General features: G+C 38.9%; 1 protein-coding gene across 9 annotated transcripts in view; it reads right to left on the bottom strand.

Moving 5' to 3' along the window:
- The window catches only part of DENND4A (DENN domain containing 4A), a 112,245-nt gene extending 105,319 nt beyond the window's left edge, over positions 1–6,926 (bottom strand). For 4 of the 9 annotated variants that reach the window (XM_040225828.1, XM_040225831.1, XM_040225836.1 and 1 more), the window contains exon 1: positions 6,716–6,926. The gene's annotated coding sequence lies outside the window, so the exon portion shown is untranslated. The remainder of the gene's footprint in view (positions 1–6,715) is intronic. The other 5 variants (XM_040225834.1, XM_040225835.1, XM_040225837.1 and 2 more) reach the window with 2 other exon arrangements.
- Between the last annotated feature and the right edge of the window lie 18,848 nt (positions 6,927–25,774).

Raw genomic sequence — 25,774 nt, 5'->3', positions numbered from 1 at the left:
CTCCAGTACTTTGGCCACCTCATGTGAAGAGTTGACTCATTGGAAAAGACTCTGATGCTGGGAGGGATTGGGGGCAGGAGGAGAAGGGGACGACAGAGGATGAGATGGCTGGATGGCATCACTGACTTGATAGACGTGAGTCTGAGTGAACTCCAGGAGTTGGTGATGGACAGGGAGGCCTGGCGTGCTGCAATTCATGGGGTCGCAAAGAGTCAGACACGACTGAGCGACTGAACTGAACTGAAGGATCCTTAAATAAATGACTGATTATAGGGCTGGGGCAGGGAATATAAAAGATTAACCTGGAGAATTTTGTAGTGCCAGGAAGTACGAAAGGGCTCAAAACCCAACAACAATGGTTTCTGTCCTGTTGGTTACAGGAACCAACCAGAAAGAGGTGGAATAACTTGTGCAACAGAATACAGTATAGGAGTATAACTCAAATTTAGAAATGAATATCCATTGAGTCCACACTGATATAAATGAAAAAATTTAAATATGGGGGAGAAAAGGAGTATCTCCTTTAAAGAAGAATTCCAAATAATTTTGTAGATACTCACCCCTGGAGGAGCTGGAGCTTAACTTCCCACCTTAACATTCCCATTGAGTATGTTCTGCTCTTATTTACTGGTTCCTAAAAAGCAGCATATGGAAAAACTTTACAGTAGAGAAACCTGGCAAGCAGTACCTCAGCCAGGTGAACACGGTTAAAAACATCAGTGATAAGTCATACTGATATAGGTACCCTTGATATGACCCGAGAAGGGCATTTTATCTCTGCAGTCATCCTCCCACAAACCCATAACTCTAGTCTGAGAAGAACATCAGACAAACCCAGATTGAGAGACATTCTACAAAACACTTGACCCATACTCCTCAAAACTGGCAAGGTCATCAAAAGCAAGGAAAATCTGAGCAGCTGTTTCCCTTGGAAACATAATGACTAAATGTAGTGCGGGATCTGGATGGGATTCCGGAACTGAAAAAGGAACTAATAAACTATGGACTTTAGCAATGTTCCAGTGTTGGTTCCTTAACTATGACAAGTGTAACACAGAAATGTCGGATGTTAGCAATACGGGAAACTGCGCGTGGGGAATGTGGTAACTCCCTGAAACTTCTCTGTAAATGTAAAATTACCCAACTGATAAAATCAAAGTTTACTGAAATTAATTGATAATAATAGCAGGGAAGTTATTGCCTTAACCAGACTGATTTTGGTCCTTTAAGTCATGTATAAGTGGGTTGGACAAAATTAGAAATACAGTTGGTACTATGTAAAGCAATCTCAATGTCGATGAACAGTGTATAATATAGTATAGGAAAGTGCCTGAAGTCATTTCATAGGTGCATGTTTTTATTCCTTAGTTGATAAAGCACTTTAGGAGCAGAAAACTCTCCTCTAAGTAAGAAGCCACTCAAACTTTAGAATAAAAATTGTGGAACTAATTATTACTAATAGAAATTCCACCTGGCTTTTGAAGTCCACGAAGTTTAAATAGTTCTACTCAAAATATATTCACTTGTACATTACTGAGAGATTTCCTCATAGTCTCAGAAGGAGAGGAATATAACCATACGTATTTTAAGAAAGCACATTGGGAAGTTCACTAATAACAGTATATTAAAATTCAGAATTCACAACTTGGGTTCATAATGGGCACTGTTCGAGAGATTTGGAAACGCTAAAAAAAAAAAAAAACACTTCACTAACGTTTGTAACTATCTTGAATATATTAAAAAGAACTCTTACAAAGCAGCAACAAAAAGTCCAGTAGAAAATGTGTGAAGGATATATATAGACAAATCACTGAAGAGATAACCAAAAATACCCAACTATAAGAAAAGATGAAATAAAAACAGAACACAAATGAAATGCCATGTCACACTAATCAGATTGGAAAAATCCGCAAGTCTGACAACACCAACCATTGGTAAGGATATGGACAAATAGAAACTGTCAGTATTCTATAAACGCCGGGGAAAGAGGAAAAATGTATATCCTAAGACCAGGCAATTTGACAATCAGGTATATGACCTGGAGAAACTCTGGTATGTTGCTTGAAGAGATACAAGGATTTCATGAGGCACTATTAATAATAGATAAAAAAGGAAAACACTCTAAATGTTTATCAATAGAAGAAATGACCAACCCCAGTACATTTATTCAATGGAACACTACAAACCAGTCAAAAATAAATGAACTAGACCTATAGTGCCAACAGGAATTGAGGGGAAAAAAAGTAAAATAAAGAAAGCAAGTTTCAAAGTGTATATACCATGACACAGTTGTATTAATAGCTGGCTAAATTTACCAGGGCACAGTTTTAAGCAGCTTAAATATAAAATTAAAAAGCACCTCATTTAAATTTTACAACCTTATGAGGTAAATATTTCTATTATCTAGATTTGATAGATGGGGACACTGAGGCATGGAGAAATTTTTAAACTTGCCTTACTTAGGTCACAAAACTATTAAGTCGCAGAGTCAAGATTCAAGCCTACGGCTTGAAGTTACGGCTCCAAAGTCCACACTCTTCAAAAGCTTCAAAAGCATCAAAATCAATGTTATGTACTACACACACACATACATATATATAGTTTATTGAAAGGTAAACTGGAAGGATATGCATCAAATTCATCACAACTGCCTCTGGGAAGGGAGATAAGGAGAGAAAGAGGATGAAATTGGGAAGAAGAGACGAGACTTTTCATCAGCAATGTTCAGGTAAAGTATAAAGTTCTACATTGAAATTTTAGAATTTAGTGTTCTTTTTCTAAAGAACACACAGTTATATTAAGTATCTCTCAAGCAAAAATGAAAGAGATGTCAAATTTTCTATGGTGAGTATTTATGTTGTTCACTACTTTGGGGAATTTTCTGTATTTTTTAAACTTTTCAAAATCAAAATGTCTCCCCTATAAAACAGTATTTTAACAAAAATAAATGTAACAAATTTCCAATCTCCCTATTTCAGCTTTTATTTGGAAATGCCAACAGCTAAACTGGGAGTTTATGTATATATATATATACACTTTAACATACATATGGAAAATGCATTTTTATATGGCTCAAAAGAGACAAACTAAACATACCAGAAACAGTATTTCTTACATTTTGATGACTCACTATTCTCAATGAAAATGAAGTACATATAGCACTAGCAGGAAAATTCCCTTAATATCTACCTCTTTGTTTCTGCTGCTTTCTACTTGTTTGTGGTTTTGAAAAGAAGGAAGCAAAAAGAAAGTCCCAGAAACTGTCACATACTTTAACAAATAACAGCAGCCATAGATAAATATATGTGGAGTCCTTCTAAACTTAAGATTTCCCAACATACAATCAAGTAACATTCCAAAAATTTACTTGTAAATTGGTTGTCTGGAACTCAGAACATATTTTCCCACCAAGAAAGTTAAAAGAGGATGTAATTACCAGGAAAAAAGATACTGCCTGAGGTGCCAGGCAGTGAGACAGAAAAAGCAGAGCACATTATATGCACTGATGAACCAGAAAGAAAAGAAAGGGTTTTCTCTACCAGTGTTTGAGGTCAGAAACCATGTTTCATTCATTCACCTTGGTATTCTCAGTGACCACCAAAGTACCTGGTACCTCATAAACATTCGAAAACCCGCTGCCTACTGACTGATGAGGTAATGAAGAAAAGACTTGAGTCAAATTGTTCATCAGTTGGTGGCACTGGCAACACAGAATAGTGAGGGTTAAGACACAAATAGAAAGAATGTTGGAGAGTAACAATGTGCAGTAATAGGAGCATCCATATATGGAAAACTGTTATTAGGCTGGTGCTGGTAGCTAAGAGAATGCCTTCACCTGTATTACTAGCTGTTTCCATTATTGTGTGTATTGCATAAACACCATATTTTCAGTTAGTTTGCTAACAATGAGGCATAAAGTAGTCTCTATTGGGGCAGTGGTTTTGTGGGATTTTCAGGATTTTCTATGACTGTTGAAAATATATTAGTTTCCTTTTAGTGATTATTAGAGTAATACTACTCAGAAGAGAGAAGAAAATGCAAACAGTAAAATAGAAATTACCTAAAATCCTATCATCCAGAGATAATGTCTTTTAATATTGTATGCATTTCCTGAAAATCATTTTGCCATACATATGATATATAAAAAATAGTAACATAGTAATTTCTTTTATTCCTATTTTTCTCTCAAGATTATATTGTGCTTTCTCATGTTAGCAAAGTTTTAAAAAAAATACGACTTTTAATAATTGCATTTACTGCGACTGAACTGAACTGAACTGCCATTAATTTTACCAATCCTCTAGTATATGGCATTTTAACTTACAGATTTTTCACTATTATAGTAACATACTATATAAATTAATCCCTTCTTATATATAAAGCTCTACATTGCTATTTTAGAATTCAAAGTGGTAATTATGATACACAGTAATAAAGCATGGAGTACTTGACTTGCCCCCACAATTTCTACTGAGCAATAATCAATGGGACACCGAAAAAACAAGAAAGAAAGAAATTTTTATTGACTTTTCTTCATTTTCTTCTTCCACATTTGGTAGGAACAAGGAAAAATTCCCACAGAATAATTCTCTGATATCAGACAGGACAAGAATAATAAGTTAATTTCTCTGCTACAGCCACTTCTTTTTCCACTTAGAATAATGAACCATCAATTTAAATAGGAATAAATAAGATATAATATTTATATCAAACATCTCTGTATTGGTGCTTAAATCTAAGCACATAAATAGTAAGTATGATTTAAAAACTTCTGCAAACAAAAGATAACATTAACTAGTTTTATCACTCAATGAAAAAATAGCTTTCTTTTACAATTCTTCCATATTTTTATTATTTTTTGAACGAATTAGAAAATGTCACGCACTCTATCTCTTCCTTCTCACAGCCTCCCAATTACTCCAAATTTTATTCAAGTTGCCATAAATAGGTCAACAGCTCCATGAGCTTAAGAATCAATAACTATTTAAGCTAGTGGTTAACTCATGTGGAAAAGTTCAGAACAAATCAGCATCAGCTTCTTGGCTCTCTTGCACAAACATAAAATTTATACTGCTTAACCAATTTTTCAAAAGTGTAACTTTGTGTACATAAATTTAAAACTGAGGCCAAATTTTACTTATTATTTATTCCCAGTACGGGGCTACCGTCAAGAGCAATTAACTTTCCTAACAAATACATTCTTATAAAATTCCACAATGAAGTTAATCATTCAGAAAAAGAAAATTATGTAACATACAGTAGTGTAATGATGACGATGATAATATACGCTATTCTGGACACCTACTGAGAGCTGCAGTTCAAAAAGAGAAAATGTGAAAATGAGGTAAAAGCTACCCAAAATGTTTAATTCTGGCCAAAACAAAACAAAGTTCCCATAAAAGAGGCCTAACAACAATTCTTTGTTTCATTACAAGTTCAAAAGGGGTGCAAATATCTCAGAAATCTTGTATAGATTTTCAAAAGCTGAAATCCTAGTATCTAAACATAAAACTGTATAACTTGCCCAAGAGTCCTTATTTATTACCCAATCTTAGGTCCCCCAGAGACTACTTTTTACAATAATCTCAAATGCTCTACAACAGATTAATGTAACCTGGGCTACGCCGTTCACAGGTGTCTCTGCGTCCTTCCCCCACCAGGAGAGAAGAGGTACACCAGGGCAAGCAGAAAATAGAAAGGGACTATGTACACCAAACAACAGCTTGTAATCTTGTAAAATTGCTTCTTTTAAACTTGGGCTATTATTGTCATTATCGGATAATATTTTAAAGAATAACATATTCACGGAGTAGTACAATTCCTGCCCTTACGGGTCTCTAGCTAGCTGACACGCGTTTTCTTCCCAGATAAATACATGCCTGTTGACTGATGCTTATCCTGCTGTTGCAAACAAGAAATAACTGTCCTATGAGACAAAAACCCTTCTCTACGGCTCCAGGCGTAACCATACGTTTGAATTAAAAACACACTGGAACAATAACAAAAATCTTTCAGTACATCTATCATTTAAAAGCATGATACTGAAAAGTCGTTGCTGCGACCCAGTTTTAGGTCACAAGCTTTTTTTTCCCTCCTCCCCCTAGAAAGCGGTAAACTTCAAAGGGAATGGTGGCGACCAGGAATTGTTTATCACCTCCCCGCCCCCCACCCCCCACAAAAAAGACTGGGGAAAAACCCCAAACTGGCCAACTTGGACCTTGAGCAGGCTCACGTTGGCCGAGGTAGGCTAGGCAGACCCCCGCGAGGAAAATCGGGCCTCTGGGGGCCCGCCAGGCTCCAGCTGCCGCTTGTTTAAAACGTGGAGCAGGTGGGATTCCGTGAGGCCACCTCCGTCTTACGTAACGAGCTTGTCAAAATCCCAGCTCCAGGACCTCCCCTCTCACCGCCCCCGCCCCCACCCCCAACAAGAGCCCCAGGCCAGCCCGGAATAGAAAATCCCGAACGAAAACAGAGGAGACCCCCAGCTGCCGACGCAGCGGCGCGGGAGCTGCTCTCAGCACCACCGCGCCACCCGGAGCCGACCCAGCCAGCGAAGGACAGCCAGGCTCCGAGGAGCCCCCGAGCGGAGGTCGCGGCCATCCACGCCACATCTCCGAGCCCAGCCGGCCCCGCTCCCGAGCCCACGGCTGTCACCGCTCCGGGCAGTGACAGCTCCACATGCCACCGCTGTCCGCGCCGCCGCCCCCGCACTCACCTCACCGCTGGCTCCCGCTCGAGAAGCGGGTCGAGCTTGGAGAGCGGTGCGGCGTCCACTCAGCGGTGGCGGGACACGAGGGGCTGAATGCCGCGGCGCTCCGAACCCGCTTAGCTCATCCCCAGCGGCGCTCCGCCCTGCGCGGCACCCCCGCCCGCCCAGGCCTGCCGTCTCAGTCAGACGGGACTCCCCCTCCCCTCGCGGCCGCCGCTGCCTCCGCCTCCTGCTCTGGCTCCAGCCGCCGCGGCCGCCGCCGCTGCGACCGGCGCCATCTTGACAGTGACGGAGGGGACGGAGGCGGGCATCGCAGCCTGCTAGCACCAATAGCGGACCAGGCCCTGGCTCGAGGGGGCGGCACAGGGACGCGTTGAGGGTCGCGGGGTCCTAGCGCCGGATACGCGATAGGCGTAGAAGGTGGGCGGAGCTGAGCAGTGTTCTCTCGTGACGCGCAGTGGAGTTGGGGAAGTGCGCTGTGGTTCCCCTTCGGGTGGAACCGAGGCGAGCGTGGGCGACACACACCTTCCCTTCCCCTTTCACCACAGCGAGGGTCAGGACCCGTCATGGGCCAACAGACCTATTTCCTCCTTCCTCCCCAACAGTCTCAGGAGTCCAGACGTTGGCTAGCCGGAGCTCGCGGCGTCTGCCTGAGCGGCCGCTCCTCTACAAAGGGCACTCAGATTCCCCAGGAAACCCCCTCAGGGGTTAGCAACCACCTCCTAGTTGGTTTCGGTACCAAGATACTGCAGGTCAGGTAAAATAGGGAATTCAGGAGGGTTCTCTGAAAAGTACATCGATGGAACACCAATTGTTGACTGAAGGGGTGTAGGTTACATTGGATTAATGGGTTATGGCCTACTTACTCCTGGCTACGGTGCCACCATGAGTGGCTGTTGGCAAGTTGCCTCTGAAAAATGAGGATGATAAAGGTTGATTACTGCTACTGGGTTGCTCAGAAGGTTAAATGGTATAATACATGTGAAGTGCTTAAGGTAGTACCTGAAAGTACTCAATCAATGTTCAATATTATCACATGGACAAAAGAAGGAAGAAATAGGACCCTAAAAGCTTTCAAGTCAACTTTCCTAAATCGTGCAGAATAGTCTTTAACCCCTTCTACTAACCAGATTTATAGCTTTATTTCTTATCTCCATTTCTTTTGTTGTATTCAGTCAGTCAACAAACAAAAACTCAAAAACTGAGGGGACACACTGGTGAGGGAAACAGAAAAGGTCTGCCCTCTAGACTGGAGTTGGCAGTCTAGTGGGAAAAGGAGGGACAGTGAATACCCATGAGATCTTGAGAGAAACATGCTATAAAGGCTATGGACAGAATTCTGGGAGAGCAAATACCAGGATAGTTAAAAAAGTGGTCAGGAAAGGTCCATCTGAGGGAATGAGGAGCCAGTAATCTAGAAATGCCCTGGAGAATTAAGGCAGAGGAAATGGGTATGCAAAAGACCTGTGGTAGGAAGGAACTTGGCTACTGGAGCTGAGTGGAGTCCATAGTGCCAGGGAATCTGGGGCAAAGAGGAGTCTGCCCTGATACTGAAGAGGTGAGTGTGTAAGCAAGTGAGGGCCCATTTCCCCAGGCCCTAGGAAGACAAAGAAACAAGATTGGATTTTTTTGTAATTGCAGCTGAAAGCTATTGAAGAGGAAGGGATGCCTATTAGAGCAGGGAATTGAGAACAGTGATGTTTGCAGTATGACATTGTATCTGTATTTCAAGCAATATATGAGGCAAAGGGGGCTTCCCTAGTGGCTCAGCTGTAAAGAATATGCCTACGGTACGGGAGCGTGAGGATATGTGGGTTGGATCCCTGGGTTGGGAAGATCCCCTGGAGGAAGGTCAGGCAACCTACTCCAGCATTCTTGCCTGGAGAATCCCATGGACAGAGAAGCCTGGCGGGCTACAGTCCATAGAGTCACAAAGCGTCGGACACCACTGGAACAACTTGGCACTGCACAGCAGGGGCCAAAAAACTGGATTTAAAGTAAAAAAAACCAACCTGGGATTGAGCTGCTTTCAACACTAAATTGTTCAAATTATATGTTCTGGTCTTCAGTTTCCTTATTTAAAAAAAAAGTGAACATCACATAAGACTGCATATGGAGAAATACCACTTTCACTGACAATTGTTAAATAATGTAATTTCTAAGTGTTTTGTATGTCATATATAGTTTCCTAAACTGAAGTTGCTGAGTCGTGTCTGAGTCTTTGCGACCCCATGGACTGTAGCCTACCAGGCTCCTCCATCCATTCCCTGCTCTAATAGGCATCCCTTCCTCTTCAATAGCTTTCAGCTGCAATTACAATAAAATCCAATCTTGTTTCTTTGTCTTCCTAGGGCCTGGGGAAATGGGCAAGAGTACTGGAGTGGGTTGCCATTTCCTAATCCAGGGAATCTTTCTGACCCAGGAATAGAACCTGGGTCTCTTGCATTGCAGGCAGATGCTTTACTGTTTGAGCCACCAGGGAAACCCTAATCAGCGCAGTGCTATTTGGTACATTTATTGGTTTATTTATTGCAAGTAGTAATCCAAATCAGTGATTCTTACTCATTTTTGCACAGTGCTACTAAGGAAAAGAATATGAACTGTTATGAATATGTAGTTTACTGATGCCGTAATTCCAAATGTGTTTTTCTTTTTTTTGGCTGTGTGTGCCATTTCCAGAACTTTTTCATCATCCCAAACTGAAACTCTGTAGCGAGTATATAATAAATCCTATTCTACATTATAACACATGTACTTTTGAAAGGTATCTGGTAAGTTCCTCTCCCACGCCCCTCAAAAATGACAGTAGCCTTGGTGATCAGTAGGATTGTTTGCTGCCATTTGAGGGTTTAATGGATTACACCATGTGAGTTTATTATTATGATTTTGTTTTTTTGACTGTGCCTGGTGGCCTATGGGATCTTAATTCCCTAACCAGGGATCAAATCCAGATCCACAGTAGTGAAAGCAATGAGTCTTAACCACCAGTAGTGGTGGTTTAGTTGCTAAGCTGTGTCCAACTCTTGCGACCCCGTGGACTGTAGCCTGCCATGTGCTTCTGTCCTTGGGATTCTCCAGGCAAGAATACTGGACTGGGTTGCCCGCCCTCCTCCAGGGGATCTTCTCAACCCAGGGGTCGAACTTTCGTCTCTTAACATTTCGTGCATTGGCAGGCAGGTTCTTTATCACTAGTGCTACCTGGGAAGCCCCTAACCACCAGACAGGGAATTCCCCCATATAAGTTTAGAAACCACCATCTGAAAAATAAGAGTAAGAAATAAGTGTCAGTTTTTAGCTCAGATGGTTAACACATCATACTGATGAGGAGGACTAATGTAGGATCAGTTAATTTTCAGCACTGAAAGGCTGTGTTCTGTTACCATAAATGTGCGCTCCAAGACGGCCCAGACAACCTGTTGCTCTATTTATGTACAACTACTTTAACTATGTATCTTTTTAATGCTATTAATTTTCATTAAAAAATAAATGTTTCCAGCTCTGGGTAAATTTAATTTAGAAAAGGACTCTTCTGTGAAGAATGGATTAGAAAAGAGTAAGAGAGAAGGAAGCCTATTTTTGTCACATTTCAGATAACCCAGCATTCCATAAAGTTCAAAAGATCAAGATCTTGACATGAAAATACTGAGTCGACCACTTTTTTTGTATTTTTGAGCACATCCCAGATGCAGCATTTTAACTCTACTAAACAAAATGTTAAATCTCTTTTCCAGAATAGATCCTTCCTCCCCACTGCCCATATCATTCACAGGATTCTTATTCCTAATGTGAGGGCATGGCTGTAGGTCAATCAGTGATTGAAACGGGAGGATTATAACATAAAGGGGCAAGAGGGAACTCTTTTGGATGGATGGATGTCTAGATATCACTATCTAGATGGTAGTGATGGTTTCACAGATGTATACACAGATCAAATTTAGCAAGTTGCACACTTTAAATATGTGTAGTCCACTGTGTGTCAATTACTTCTCAATAAAGCTGTGAAAAAAAAAAGTTCAATTGGGAACGTCTCACACTTAACTGGCAAACAAATTCATGTATTTTCATCTGCATTAAGGAATGCCAGTTAAAGTATTGACTATGCTCAGTCACCAAGTTGTGTCCAATTCTTTACAATCCCATGGACTGTAGCCCTCCAGACACCCCTGTTCATGGGATTTCCCAGGCAAGACTACTGAAGTGGGTTGCCATTTCCTTCTCCAGGGTTAAAATATTATAGACATATAATTGCAAGCGTAGTTTATAGAGTGGAATTCTAAAAAGCTTCAAAAGTTGAAAAGTTTTGGGACTTCCCTGGCAGTACAGTTGTTGGGAATCTGCCTGCCAATGCAGAGGACAGGGGTTTGATCCCTGGTTTTGAGGAGGATCCCACATGTCACCTGAGCCCATGTGCCACAACGTTGAGCCTGTGCTCTGAAGCCCAGGAACCGCAATTAACGAGTCCACGTGCCACAGCTGCTGAAGCCCACACACTCTAGAGCCCGTGCTCTGCAGTGAGAAGCCATTGCAATGAGAAGCCCATACAAAGCAATAAAGACCCAGCACAGCCAAAACAAAATTTAAAAGTTGAAAAGTTTTGAATGTTTCTTTTGTTTAATCAAAGGTAACACTTTCTGAAAGAACATACTAAAAGGCAGTAGAAAGACAATAAGGAGCATTTGACTGCATGCTCAGGAAATACATTTAAGTACCTTAGAATCCTTAACAGTCATATCATGAGTCCTCTCAGAATTTGTCACAGTAGTCACAGTTAAACCCTAAATGTGATTTGGGTAAGGGAGTCTAACATTGCAGTCACGGCCAGATTTTTTTAAATGTGCCTTAGAAACTTGGGCTCCATGCCTTTTCTGAAATTACATTATCTTTCACACTTGGAACTCTGTCTGGTTGTTTCTTAGAAAAATTTTTTTTTAATGCTGTGGCTTGAAAAATCCATGAAGGAAAACTACGAAACCAGTAACAGTTTAAAACACTGGAAACTCAATTATTGTACCACCTAATCCTCACCACCTGTTAAATCTATTTAATTGCTAAACCAGAAGTTTTTTTTATATCTTTTAAAAAATTTATCCATGTCTTTGGAAGAGTATTCTAGAAAGCTGTTCTTGATATCTGTCCCTTGCAGCTTCCTTATGGATGAGAAAGCCTTCCACCAAGAATTGATGGTCTTTTAGAAAATCTTCAGATATCTCCAAAAGCAGAACACATGGTACCAAATTCTATTCACTGTGAAAGTGTTAGAATGACATTCCAGTGTATTTAATCCACAAACTGAAATGTATTGGCAGTGTTGTCAGATTATCATCTTTCTTCTTAAAAACACAAACCTGGGACTTCCCTGGCAATTCCTGATGAAGACTCTGAGCTTCAAATGCAGAGGGGCAAAGGTTCAGTCCCTGTTTGGGGAACTAGGATCCTACATGCCAAGAGGTGTGGCCAAAAAAAGAAACAAACAAAAACAAACCCATAAACCTGATGAAATACTTTTCAAAGACAAATCATCTGAACAACTTGTAAGAATAATAGTGAGAAATGTCCTGTCGCAAATAACAAATTCTAAACCTGATACTTGAGAAGAGTGTCTAAGGATAAGAGGGCTGCAGCAGTCTGAGACACTGCTCTCTTTACCCTCTGTGTGGCTAAGGAGTCATATCTTTGAGTCAGCACTTTCCCACAAATTTGAAAATTATCGCCTCTGAACATCTTCCTGAAGTTAATGCTTTTACTTCTGTCAACAATTCCTGCTATTAATAAATCCAACATTTAGTTTTTAAATGATCTGCAAAAGGAAATTATTTTTATGTAGTATATCTTGACTATCATTGTCCATGGTTGAGTATTTTCAGAACATTTTACGAATTCACTTCAGTTGGCATTTATACACAAAGCACTGTGCTGGGCACAAAAGGGAATGAAAGTAGATAAGTGCATATTAAAGGCAAAAAATATGCTCCCAGGCAGACTGAGAAGTTCCACACTAGGTGTTTAAATTTGTTGCTGTGGGAGCTTAGGGAAGTTGAGTGATTAATTCAGAGTGTATGGATTCAAGGTGATAGATAGATGACATTTGAACCAATAAAAAGAGAACTTAGACTTTCTATAAAAGGTGTGTGTGTGTGTGCACGCTCGCATGCATGTACACGCTAAGTCACTTCATTCATGTCTGAATCTTTGCAACCCTACGGACTGTAGCCCACCAGGCACCTCTGTCCATGGGATTCTCCAGGCAAGAATACTGGAGTAGGTTGCCATGTTCTCCTCCAGGGGATTTTCCCTACCCAGGGATCAAATCCGTGTTTCTAATGTCTCCTGCATTGGCAGGTGGGTCCTTTACCACTAGCACCACCTGGGAGTTAGTTCAGTTGCTTGGTCATGTCCAACTCTTTGCGACCCAATGGACTGCAGCACAACGGGCCTCCTTGTCCATCACCAACTCCTGGAGTTTACTCAAACTCATGTCCATTGAGTCAGTGATGCCATCCAATCATCTCATCCTCTGTTGTCCCCTTCTCCTCCTGCCTTCAATCTTTCCCAGCATCAGGGTCTTTTCAAATGAGTCAGCCCTTTATAAATGGTGACAGCACCTTGTTTGGGATATGGGGGTTGAGGTGATACAAGATAAAAGCTTTTCTTTTTTTTCTCTGAATCTTTATTCCAGATGTACTAGAATTGTTCTCAACAAATGAAACAAATGCTCATAAATTGTTCCAGCACTTTGACTCTATTTGGGAGTGGCCAAAGGTTCAAATAATTTGGAAGGATGGATATCTGTGCTGACTTGCAGGAAATATGAGTCATCTTTTCTCATGTACTCAGCACTGTTGTTACAGCTAGGATATTTGGGAAACACAAAGCTAAACAAATCAGACACTGTGAGTCTTTTTTTTTTTTAATTGATTGGCCCAGACATGCGTGCTGCAAGGTTAGACAAGAGGGACGCCCTTTTTATTGTCAAAGCTTAAAGAACGCTGCCGGCAAGGGGAAACACCTGCAATGAAAAAAAAAAAGCTTAAAAATATAATACTTCTGTTTTCTTTATAATCCCTCAGACTAGGAGACAAACACATCTTTAGTCTATACGTCTCTTCTAAGCTTCAGGATTGTATATTCATTTGCCTCCAGACAAATAGTCCCAAGTGCACCTGAACGCAACATTTTCAAAGGTAAACTCATTATCTTGACCCGAAACCTGTTTCTCCTATATTCTCTAATTTCTTGAATAGGACTCACTATACAGTAGTCAGAAAAGTCAAAACCTGTGAAGGGAGTTCCCTAGAGGCCCAGTGGTAAAGAATTCCCCTTCCAGAGTAGAGGACTCAGGTTCAATCCCTGGTTGGGGAACTAAGATCCCACATGCCATGGGGATGTGCATGCAACTAAGCCCTGCACTGCAAGGAAGATCCAACACAGCCAAACAACAATAACAACAAAACCAGTTGATACCATCTCCTCAACATCAAGCATATCCTTCTTCACCTCTCTATCTGCATTCCTACTGACCCAGTTCAAATCCCTGTTTTTTCGGCTTTTTTTTTTTACTTGAGATTTTGTAGCAATCAACTAATTGGATTCCCAATCTCCTGTCATTTCTCCTTCATCCATCCCTCCCTTTGTTGCCAGGCTGATCTTTCTAAAGAAGAAATATGATCATTTTTTCCAGAGATAGCTTGAGGTTGCTAGCTTTCTATTTTCCTTTCTTTCTACTCTGGGTGGAAAAGTTTATCAGTGTTCAGTCTCAATGTTACCTAAGAGGAGCGGGGCGTTAGGATCTGTTCGTAGTTCTTCGCGTCTCTTCTCCAGCATGTTGACGCCTCTCATTCAGAACACTTTCAGGCTCATGAGAGGAGGCTCTTAATGGAACTTAAGAAAGCATTTAAGCCTCTGCTGTCCATGAGCACATATATGCATACAAAGAGATGGATTGGTTAGTTATATTAAGAACAAAGTTAATCCAGAAGGGAAAAACTCTAGCAACTAGTTTATTCAGGATTTGGAGAATAATAGACTAATAATAAAGATTTAAATTAGAAATAAGCAAACATAAAGATCTCCAAAGCCTCTCCTAGGGCTAGTTTAGGCCCTTATGTCAGTCACTTTACTATCTCCTAGAAACAAATATCCTTCCTCTACATTCTCTACTTACAAGTCTGCAAGTTTTCATGTTTGATTGTAATTATCTTAACTGCATTTGAAATTTAATAAAATCAGCATATTGATTTAATAGAATTTAGATGTTATAATAATAATTTACAGAGTTTTAAATTATACTAAAAAGGAAACAGAAATTGAGATGAGGCTATCTTTTATTTGAATGTATTAGAACTTAAGTGGAAGAATGGCTTTTAGAGAAGGCACAATAAAGCAGTGCTGGCAAACCCCTGCCTGCCTGTGCAGTGCTGTCTGGAAAGTACTGAATCCTACCGTGAAGAAAGCAGAACCGGAGAGCCCTTGATGTCACGTTGAGGAGAGTATGTAACAATACCATTCATCTTTAACCAACTTTGTGATAAAAGGGAATGAGGAGTTAATGGAGTCATCAAAAAAAAGAAAGAAACGTATTCTTCCATTTCAGATTCTCCTGGTAATCACACAGCACAAGGCTCTATTTGCCACAAGGTTAGAACCAAGTATTGAAATACTAGCAGTAATAAAAATGGTCATCAGTTGCAAATGAGAATCTTAAGGGTGGAGTTCAGTAACATATAGGGCAGTTGGACAAGGGTAGGGCTAAATGGATTGGGTTAGAGTGATTGAGGTGGGGCCAGCAATTAGAAGTGGATTTAAAATGTATCATGTGACCCACATGGTGTTGGCTTTATAAGAATGATATTTTCATAAATTGACTTCATGTTTCTATAACCCAGAACATAGGATTTTTGAGCAGGAACCTTAGAGATCATCTAGTGAGCATTTTATTTTCCAAAAAGTGAACATTTACCTACTTGTGATTTGTCCAAGTTCGTAAACGTACAATAGTGAGAGGAGTTTGAAGACTAGAATCTAGATCCCTAAGTTCTTTGCTTTCTCTATTACAAAGATATGAAATCAGTTCTGAGAACTCAGTATTCATGAAGTAAGCTGGATACATAGGAAAATTATTGTTTAAGAGATGAAAAAACTGAACCTCAGAAAGGTGGAGTAAATTTACCAAATCCCATGGGTGGAATAGATCAAAGCCCAGGCCTCACATTTCCTGGGCCAGTAATCTACTAAACCACATTGCTTCAGAGATTAAAAGAAAAAAAAGTGAAAACTTAAAAAGATGCCATGTGTCTAGGCATAGAATTCACTCTTTCAATCTGCAGGTATTTTACTGTTGGTATATGCTGGGCACTCCTCTAGGTGCCATAAAAAAGATCACAAGATTAAAAGATTTATTTTGCAAGAATAGATTTCTATTTTGCAAGACTAAAATTTGAACGTTACCTAATTATCAGGGAAATGCACATGCCTTTTGGTAGTTGATAAGCTAGCAGGAAGTATGTCTTGGTATAATACAGTATTGAAAACATTTTCACTTTCACCAAAGGATGGGTTTCAAAATGTCTACTGTATTACCTGCTACTGTATTTTTGTGTGTATATATATATATATATATATATATATAAAATCTGACAATGCCAAGGATTTTGAGGCTGTAGGAAAACTGGAACTCAGTGCTCTGCTAGGGGGAATGTCAAATGGTCCAACCCCTTTGGAAAGCAGTTTGACAATACTTACTAAAATTTAAAATGCATATACCCTACAATCCAGCAGTTCCATTTCTGGGTATATACTCTAAAGCAGTTTTTTCAAACTGTAATTCATGATCCATTAGTGAATTATGAAATCAATTTAAGGGTTATAATAAACATTTATTTTTTTCAAACAAATGAAATAGAACAAAAATACCAGGGTAAGGATTATTTTGTGAATTTTTGTGCACCACCTAGATTCTCCCTTTCCAGGACTAAATGATTAATTCTCTGAGCTGCTAGATATGTTGCAGCCTACAGCTTTTGGGCGAGTCCCTCTGTAGGACTGTCTCCTGGAAGAGAGCTACTTGCCCAAGGTCACACACACCCTCTTCCTGGGTGCAGCTATATTCAGTAACTGAGCAGTGCAGGTATATATAAAAAAAAGCCTGATCCCCTTGCCCTGATTCCAAATGACTCTGAATAATCACTGCAGCGAATGTGGGATCAACTGAGGCCTTTGTTATCACTTTGTTAGAACACAAAACTACCTCTGCCCATATTCCTGCTTCCTTTACTTCCCAGCAGGTACTGATTCCAGGACACTCCCTCATAAACAGCCTGTACACAAATTTCTGTCTCAGATCTACTTGCCAGGCAACTCAGCCTGTGGTGATATGTGCATGTATGCATGTACAGGAACTTAATATAAAATTATTTCTTAATGTGTATTGGCCATAACAACTTAAGAACTCCTGCACCTAGGGAAAGTCATGCACATATGCACCAAGAGACACTATGAAGATGTTTGTTAGGGTATTGTTCACAGTGATGATGACAAAAACTAAATGTCCACAGTCATGCAATGGAATATTATATAATACTTAAAATTAGTGAAATCTCAGATTTAGAAAACAAGCTTATGGAAACGGGGCATGGGGGAGGGATAAATTGGGAGATTGGGATTAATATATACACACTGCTGCTGCTGCTGCTGCTGCTGCTAAGTTGCTTCAGTCGTGTCCGACTCTGTGCAGCCCCACAGACGGCAGCCCACCAGGCTCCCCCGTCCCTGGGATTCTCCAGGCAAGAACACTGGAGTGGGTTGCCATTTCCTTCTCCAATGCATGAAAGTGAAAAGTGAAAGTGAAGTCGCTCAGTTGTATCTGACTCTTAGCGACCCCATGGACTGCAGCCTACCAGGCTCCTCCGTCCATAGGATTTTCCAGGCAAGAGTACTGGAGTGGGGTGTCATTGCCTTCTCCAAATATATACACGCTAATATATATGAAATAGATAACTGTTAAGGACCTACTGTATAGGGAGCATTTAGGGAGCTCTATTCAATACTCTGTATGGGAGAATAATTTTAAAAAGAGTGGATATATGTATAACTGACTCACTTTGCTATATGGCAGAAACTAACACAACATTGTAAATCAACTATATTTCAATAAAACTAAAAAAAATTGTCTAAGAAAAATTAGTGAATCTACTGACATCTAGCAACATGAACAAATTTCTACAATAAAGAAACGCTTACAAACTTTAGGATAGTGGCTTCCTCTGAAGAAGGCCTGTGGGAAACGAGATGAAATTGGGGCTTCAATTGTGACATTGTATTGTTTTTTAAAGAAGTATCTAAACAAATACAGTGAGATGATAGCATTTATTAAATTTGTAAGAGTACATATGTTTTTGTCACTTTTCTGAATGTTTAAACTATTTTAAAATTGAATTTTGTTCAGTGAATTATTACTGCAGAAAATTTACATTAAAAAAAAAAAGCATTTTACTTTTATCTTACTATCAGGAAGTAACGGAAGAACAGCTAACAGGGTCACTTCCTCTTACACAAGCCATTTGGTCAAAATGCAATGGCTCATGGAGTCCAGATATTCCAGTTATAACTGTTTGGCTGGTTTAATTACATTATTTATGCCCCCCCCATTTTCATTACCTACTAAATTCCATGTAATAAGAACAATACTGAAATCTTTTAGGAGTTCATCAATATGTCTGTTGTACTCTGTGAAGCCAAAAGTGAAAGTTGCTCAGTCATGTCTGTCTCTTTGTAACCCGTGGACTGTACAGTCCATGGAATTCTCCAGGCCAGAATACTGGAGTAGGAAGCTGTTCCCTTCCAACCCAGGGATTGAACCTAGGTCTCCCACATTGCAGGCAGATTCTTTACCAGCTGAGCCACCAGGGAAGCCTGTGAAGCCAAAAGAGGGAATTGAAAAAAATACTAAGCAAGGTATTTGGTTGACCATATAAATAAGGTCACTCTGGTTTAATAGTAGCTTCACATTAGTGGTGATAGGCTTAAAGTAGAGAAGATGAGAAAGGACAGTAGAAATATTACCAGGGACTTCCCGGGTGGTCCAGTGGCTAAGACTCTGCACTCCCAAAGCAGGGGGCCTGGTTCAATCCCTGGTCAGGGAACAAGATCCCAAGAGTGGCAACTAAGAGTTTGAATGCCATAACTAAAAGATCTTGCATGCTGCAACAAAGATTGAAGATTCCCATGTGCCACGATTAAGACCTGTCACAACAAAATAAACAAAATAAATATTTTTTTTGAAAAGGAGAAATATTATTACCATTACATTCCTGAGTCTTCACAACATTGCCTTTGTATCATATAGGACACCTAGAACGCAAATGAAACTGGCCAGGTTGTATTAGAGGAGGAATTCAGTAGAGGTTCGTGTTATTATCCAAAAGCATGTGTAACAGATCTGAGGAATGCACTAAAAGAAGTAAGCAGAATAAAAGTGTGGCCAGTAATGAAACTATGAATTAGGGTAAGAAGTGGTTGTGGCTTTGGGAGAGTCTCTGCTGGATTGCTTACTTGACCCTTCATTTTACTTACTTAGGTTTGGTTTTTTTTTTCTATAGAATATATGCAAAGTGCAACCCTTTGCCTATGTAGACTTAATATGATTTACAAACTTTAATACAGAAGCTTTTTTAATACTTCAACTAACGCATATATTTAGGGAAAAGAAAAACTGGAATATTAGTAAGTCCTATGTATAAAAACAACCAAAATAAAGCAAATCTTCATAGCTTAATATGAGAACAGAATGAATCTATTTATAAGGAACTACATTAATGCAAAATAACTCTAAATGATGATACGTAGGGGTTTCCAAAGCAACAAGGAAGTTGAAACAAGCACATTTGGAGGTTAGAGTCTATTAGAAATAGTTGCAGATGGAAGTTTGGGGAAAATTGTTAATGCCTACCTCAGTCCTCAGAACTAAGAATTCCAAAAAATTTGAGTAACTGGACTATAAGCTGATTTGGATAAATAAGAATATCACTTAGACAGGACGCATATATGCTGCTAACTAAGGTGGGTCAGAAAATATCTTCCAAAATAATTTGTTCTTGTCACTATTACTGCTTGGAATCATGAGAAAAAGATTTATGGCTTGAGTAAGTGCACTGTCAATGAAATAAGATTTGTTACAATGAGACCTGTCTACTAGATGTATAACTAGAATAGGAGACACTTGAGACGTGTTTTTTCTTTGTGAGAAAACTGTGCCTTTGGAACATAGTTATTAGCTCACAGTTCCAGGGAAACTTCACATTCAAGGCCTAAGAAACCTTACTCACTGTTTTTCTATTTGACCTAGTTAAATTTCTTGGAATAGGAAGTTATGATGCTAATTTTTTCAAGAATTGTGCAGATGCCTCTGAGAAACTTTTGTCCTTTAAAACCTGTAACTACAGTATAATCTATAAAAATTTTGAATCACTATGTTGACGCTTGAAACTACTATAGTACTGTAAATCAACAATATCTCAATAAAAATTTTTTTTAATTTAAAATATCTGTAAATTTAGAGGGAACAGGGAAAGGAATTTTTGTGAAGGATGAAGACTAGAAGGCCTACACATGAGGCAGCTTTCGGGCAGACTGTTTATTTGTTTGATCTTACTCACAGCTGAGAATCTATTAAGACATTAGCAAATCCTAGTCCAGATTTTGGGACAGAGGGGTAAATACCTGACCTTTCATTTTCAATTAACCATTTCCCTTCCTACAACCCCAACTACATCATTTTTTATTTTTTATTGGAGGATAATTGCTTTACAATATTGTGTTGGCCTTTGCCATCTACATCTTAATCATTTTGTCTTTTTGAGTATTTTGTGATCAAGTCTATAATTATCTGATGGACTTTTCATATCTGAATCATCTTTCATTTTGTGAATATGTATTGTCCCAGTTTTTAATTACATGACTTATACCAATTTATGTATTTGGGTAGAATAATGGTTAATTATCATCATTATTAAAAACATTCAGATCTCTACATATATCCACATAAGTTGGCATTTATGAAAGAAATTCCTCAGACATATTTATTTTCTTCCATCAACCAAAAATAGCCTCAACACAACACAATTATTTTATATAATAAATTTTTGGTCTTCTATTTTTATCACTAACACCCATCTCAAACCCTGAAACCTCAAAAGGAATCACACAGGACTACATACCTTATTGATATTTAGTAAATAGTCATCTGTTCTTATTGTGTTGGTCTTTGCAGTTTTCATGTAACGATGACAATCATTTATTTAGACCATTAGTTGTCCTTAATCCAGTTTTGTGCTAAACTTTAGAGTCTCTGGAAAGGCCATTTTAACCTTTGGTGAAAACCTTCAGGGTAGAAGCTCAGAGAACTTAAAAATTTTTTGTTTTAATAATCTGTTACCTACTTTAAGACCCTCACATGAAAAGTTACACGAAGTACCTTTTCCTGTGGTCTCTTCTTCTTTTTTTCCCCCTGTCGTCTTTGGTTTACAACAGACACAGTTATGTTACAACCACATAGCAAAGTTTTGCAACAGAATGGCCTTGAAATAGAATACTGCCCACTTGAAAACTTAAGCAATCGTATGGAATCAACGAAACGGTGACTGCTAGGCTTCACGTGTTTCTTCTTATAAGGAAGTTATCACCTTTTTGGAAGACTGTATTAGTTTTTTTTTTAAATATTTCCCTTTAAAACATTATTTGCTTATTTACTATTCGGGGCTGCACTGTGTCTTTATTGCTGTGCTCCGGCTTTCTCTGGTTGCGGCGAGTGGGGGCTGCTCTCCAGTGGCGGTGCCCAGGCTTCTCATTACAGTGGCTTCTCTTGTGCAGCTCTAAGGTGCCTGGGCTTCAGCAGTGGCGGCACATGGGCTGAGTAGTCGCAGTTCGAAGACTCTATAGAGTTCGGGCTCGGTAGCTGCGGCCACGGGCTTAGTTGCTCTGTGGCAGGTAGGATCCTCCTGGATTGGGGACTGAACCTGTGTCTCCTGCATTGGCAGGTGGATTCTTAACAACTGGGCCACCAGGAAAGTCCAGGAATGTTATTCTTTCATTGACCCCATACCTTATCTCTATCAGAGAGTTTTTGGTTTTGTACCATACAGTCATAGTGCTACAGCCAAGAAATAATCCTATTATCTACAAGTGCTGCTTGAGTCAGTAAAATACAGCTTCTGAAAATAAGTAATTGCTACTACTTGGTCACTACTATAGTATTTCTCATTTCTCTTAAAAATGGTAAAATTACTGAGGGCACATAAACCCTTTAAAAATTTACTGTGTCTGCATACTTGAGCCGCATCAGCAAATGGATTAAACAGCTGCAATAATACTTTGAAACCAAACCTTGATTCTCAAAACTGTTAATCTCTGTTTTTGGGGCTTTCTGTTTTGTTTGTTTTGGGGGTTTTTTTTTGGCAAGAGACCTCATTACTCTGGTCACAGATGACTTGCTTGAGTTTCAAAGTTTTCCTTTTTCAATTTTGATTCCAATATGAAATTGAAATGATAAATAAGCAACATATGGGCCACTCTGATAGACTGAAAATTCTCCTTAGGCTGCACGTGCCTCCTGATAACGGTAAAATATGCTGTCATTGGAACTGCTGATCTGACTCTCTCAAAACATTTTGTAAATATAGGATATTCACTCAAAGCCAGCCTAATGAGAGTAATTCTTCCACATTTTTTCTCCATGTCTACCAAATAAGATCATTTTTCATGTGGAAACTTAAAGAAAGTTAAATTTTTTTTTTAGTAGCAGGGGGTAAATTGCAGTGTACCCATAAAATGTCACAAGCCAGGGGCAAACTGAACTGTAATTTCCTAACCACGCAAAAGTGTGTTCAGCCAGTTAATGGTCTCATGATCATGATCTCTCTAACGACTTTAATTGTGTGACTGGGAGCACTCATGGTAATTAGGTGACATTAAAATTTCAGAAAAAGCATGGTTCCAGGGCCATATAAGGGAGGGACGTTCAAGAGGCAGGGGACTTGTAGATACCCATGACTGGTTTGTGTTGAAGTATGTCAGAAAACAACACAACACTATAAAGCAATTATCCTCCAGTTAAAAATAAATAAATTTTAAAGGTGCTAGTTTCCTTCAGTTCTTTATTTTTCTATAGAAGTTTCTTGGGTTATTGACTCATTGGAATGACTTACTTTAGATGACTGTGGGGTCGTTGATTTAGTCTAGAAATTAGCATTTTTATTAAATAGTCTAACAGAAAACTCATACACTATATAAGCTTTATCAGCACGCTTACATCCTTCCTCATGTAGCACTTGAAACTGTGAGATGTTGCATGAAATTGTCTTCTCTTAATCTGTTTTGTAGGTAATTAATGAAAAGTCATTGTTCACCTGTATAGCAGACCAAAAAGGATGGCTTAATTTTGACCTGAAAAATGAAGAATTTCTTTAATTTGTGGCAGTGTCTACATGGCACAACAAAAGGTGGAGATTTGGTGTGCCCTCAGTTCCAGTTATTTTGAGAAATAGGGAAAGCTATAACAATGTGCTGTAAATTACCAGGTTTAGGTTTGACTCTTTACATCAAAATATACATCATTGCTTTAAGAATGCGGCAGCATGTTCCATGTTGCTGATTCCCATCAGAACAAAAAAACAAGGAAAGCAGCTTTAGCAAGAGTAAGCAAGGAGATTTGGCTTACTTGCATTACAAAGCAAATGTAGTCATTTAATTTGCAGGAAAGAATAAACCATCACATGCTATGATTTCTGTATTGCTTCTCACAGATTGAGTAAAAACTTTATTTGTAATTTTATCTTCATTTCAAAGTATATTGATATAAAGGAGATGGAATTCAATTCTTGTAGAAGTTAAATATGATTCTTTAACTAAAAGTTTCTTGACTTGGCCTCAGATTTATGGTTCAGATTACTCTTGGTTTGCTGGCTTGGTTTAGAAAACCGAACACCCTGTACAATTCTGAATTAGAAGTCTCAGGAAAAAAAAAAAAATTCTTTCTTAATTACAGAAAAAAAATTCTACTTTCTTAATTACACTGTATTTTATAAGAAGATTACTCATTCTAAAATTAGCCCTCTGATGATGGCAAAACAGCTGGATGCAAAGTGAAAAAATTCAAGGACTCCTACAGTTTTAGACAGACAGTTTCAACCACCTCTTTTGATTCTTAATCTTATATGTTTTACAGTGGTATAAAATACTCAAAGACTATGGTACATTAAAGTATATTTAAGTCTGGTGTATATTGGTGTTTATTTCCTGCTATAGGTTAACAATCTAAAAATAGAAATACTATTCATTTTTTTAATGAGGTTTTGTACATAATTTTATAAGTGTTTTCAGAATGAGAACTGAACTTGATTTTTCTTTTTTTAAAATTTTTTTTATTTTTATTATTATTATTATTATTATTTTATTTTTCTTGACCAAAGTTTGCACTTGGTCAACAAAGGCTGTTGGAGACCCCGTTAAATTTTTGCTCAATCTGACAATCTTTGTCTTAAAAACAAAAACAAGAGTTATTTAACATACAATAAAAATAAGTTTTGGCAAAATGCCTAGTGTTAAAACTACCACTACGATCAAGATATGGAATACAAGCCCCAACCAAATTTCTTTGTGATACCCCTTTGTGAGCAGACCCTCACCCTACCCTTAACCAAGATAATCACAAATCTGTTTTCTGTTCCTATAGTTTTGTCTCTTCAAAAATGTCATATAAATTGAATAATATGTACTTTTTGAGTCTGACACCTTTCGCTAAGCAAAATGCTTTTGAGATTCATCCATGTTCTTGTGTGTGTCAAGAGTTTATTCCCCTGCAAAAAAAAAAAAAAGTTTATTCTTTTTTTATTGTTGAACAGTGTTCTTTTTATGGATGTAAAAGTTTAACCATTCTCAAGTCAATGGACATCTGGACGGTTTCTAATTTTTGGTTATTACAAGTGAAGCTACTGTAAACATCTGTGTTTAGGGTTTTGAATGAACATAAGCTTTAATTTCACTCTGGTAAATACCGGGAGTGAGATTGCTGCATTTGTGGTGATTCTATGTTTAACTTTATAAAAAAACAAAACAAAGCAAAACTACCAAATTGTTTTCTAGAGTGGCTCTACTGTTGTGCATTGGCCTCCAACAAAGTATGAGAATGCATGAAAGAATTCAGTTGCTCCCTGTTCTCACCAGCTCTTGGTATTGTCAGATTGTTTCAGTTCAATTATTCTAACAGGTGTTTTGTAGTATCTCATTATGGTTTTAATTTATATTTCCCCAAGCTTACTACCTGGAAGAAAACTTAAGACCAACCTAGATAGCATATTCAAAAGCAGAGACATTACTTTGCCGACTAAGGTCCATCTAGTCAAGGCTATGTCTTTTCCAGTGGTCATGTATGGACGTGAGAGTTGGACTGTGAAGAAGGCTGAGCGCTGAAGAATTGATGCTTTTGAACTGTGGTGTTGGAGAAGACTCTTGAGAGTCCCTTGGACTGCAAGGAGGTCCAACCAGTCCATTCTGAAGGAGATCAGCCCTGGGATTTCTTTGGAAGGAATGATGCTAAAGCTGAAACTCCAGTATTTTGGCCACCTGATGCGAAGAGTTGACTCATTGGAAAAGACTCTGATGCTGGGAGGGATTAGAGGCAGGAGGAGAAGGGGACGACCGAGGATGAGATGGCTGGATGGCATCACCAACTCGATGGACATGAGTCTGAGTGAACTCCGGGAGTTGGTGATGGACAGGGAGGCCTGGCGTGCTTCGATTCATGGAGTCGCAAAGAGTCGGACACGACTGAGCGACTGAACTGAACTAAACTGAATGATGAATGATGTTGAACAGCCTTTCATTGCTTATTTGCCATCCACGCCTCTTCTTTGGTGAAGTAAATATTTTATTGGGCTTGTTTTTTTCCTTATTATTTTTTTTGAATGTGGAATTCTTTATACATTCATCATATATGTGATTTGCAAATATTTTCTTCCTATATAGCCATCTTTTCATTCTCTCAATTGTGTCTTTTCATAATCTTAAAAAATATTT

This window comes from Oryx dammah, unplaced genomic scaffold, assembly GCF_014754425.2.
Source record: "Oryx dammah isolate SB20612 unplaced genomic scaffold, SCBI_Odam_1.1 HiC_scaffold_26, whole genome shotgun sequence".
NCBI lineage: Eukaryota > Metazoa > Chordata > Mammalia > Artiodactyla > Bovidae > Oryx > Oryx dammah.
Note: the sequence above shows the minus strand (reverse complement) of the source record. Positions and strands in the feature narration are given on the sequence as shown.